Raw genomic sequence first — 1192 nt, 5'->3', positions numbered from 1 at the left:
AACTTCACCCTGACCCTAACCCTACCCCTATACCTCACCCTCAACCTAACCCTAATTCTAACCCTAACCCTAACACTAAATCTCACCCTATCCCTAACAATAACCCTCACCCTCAACCTCATGCTCAGCCTAACCCTAAGGCTAACCCTAAACCTAACCCTCACACTCACCCTAACCCTTACCATAATCCTAATTCTAACACTAAGCCTCACCCTCACCCTCACCCTAAATCTCACCATAAACCTAACTCTAACACTAAACCTAACCCTAAACCTCACCCTCACCGTAACCGTAACCCTAAACCTAACCCTAACAATAACCCTAACTCTAAACCTAAACCTCACCCAAACCACAACCCTCACCGTAACCCATACCCTAACCAAAACACTAAGCCTCACACTAACCCTAACCCTAACCTCACCCTAACCTTAACTCTAACCCTAACCCTAAAACTAAAAACTTCAACGTACCCATAACCCTAATCCTCACCAGCAACCTTACTATAACCTTAACCCTAACAATAACCCTAACCCTAACCCTTATTCTAACCCTGAAACTCACCCAAACCCTAAACCTAATCCTAACCCTCACGCTCACCCTAAACCTCACCATTACTGTAACCCTAACCCTTATCCTAACACAAACCCTAACAACAACCCTCACCGTAACGCACACCATAACCCAAACATTAACCCTCACACTAACCCTAAACCTAACCTCACCCTAACCCTAAATCTAACCCTAACCCTAACACTAAAAACCTAAAGCTAACCTTAACCCTAACCCTCACTCTCACCCTCAACGTAACCGTAACCCTAAAAATAACCCTAACCCTAACCCTAATCCTAACACTCAACCACACCCTATCCCTAAACCTAACCCTAACCCTCACCCTAAGCCTAACCCTCACCATTACCGTAAACCTTCCCCTCATCCTAACCCTCACTCTAACTCTAACCCTAACCCTAAACCTCACCCTAACACTAATCCTAACCCTCACCCCAACCCTAACCCTAACCCTAACTCTCAACCTAACTCTAAACCTCACACTCAACCTAAACCTAACCCTAACCCTCATCCTAAACCTAAACTTAACCTGAACCCTAACTCTCACCCTAACCCTAACCCTCACCCTTACCCTCAGTGTAACCCTAAGCCTAACCCTAACCCTAACTCTTTCACTCACACTCAC

Source organism: Dipodomys merriami, unplaced genomic scaffold (genome assembly GCF_024711535.1).
Source record: "Dipodomys merriami isolate MVZ:Mamm:240054 unplaced genomic scaffold, mDipMer1.0.p SCAF_115, whole genome shotgun sequence".
Classification (NCBI taxonomy): domain Eukaryota; kingdom Metazoa; phylum Chordata; class Mammalia; order Rodentia; family Heteromyidae; genus Dipodomys; species Dipodomys merriami.
Note: the sequence above shows the minus strand (reverse complement) of the source record.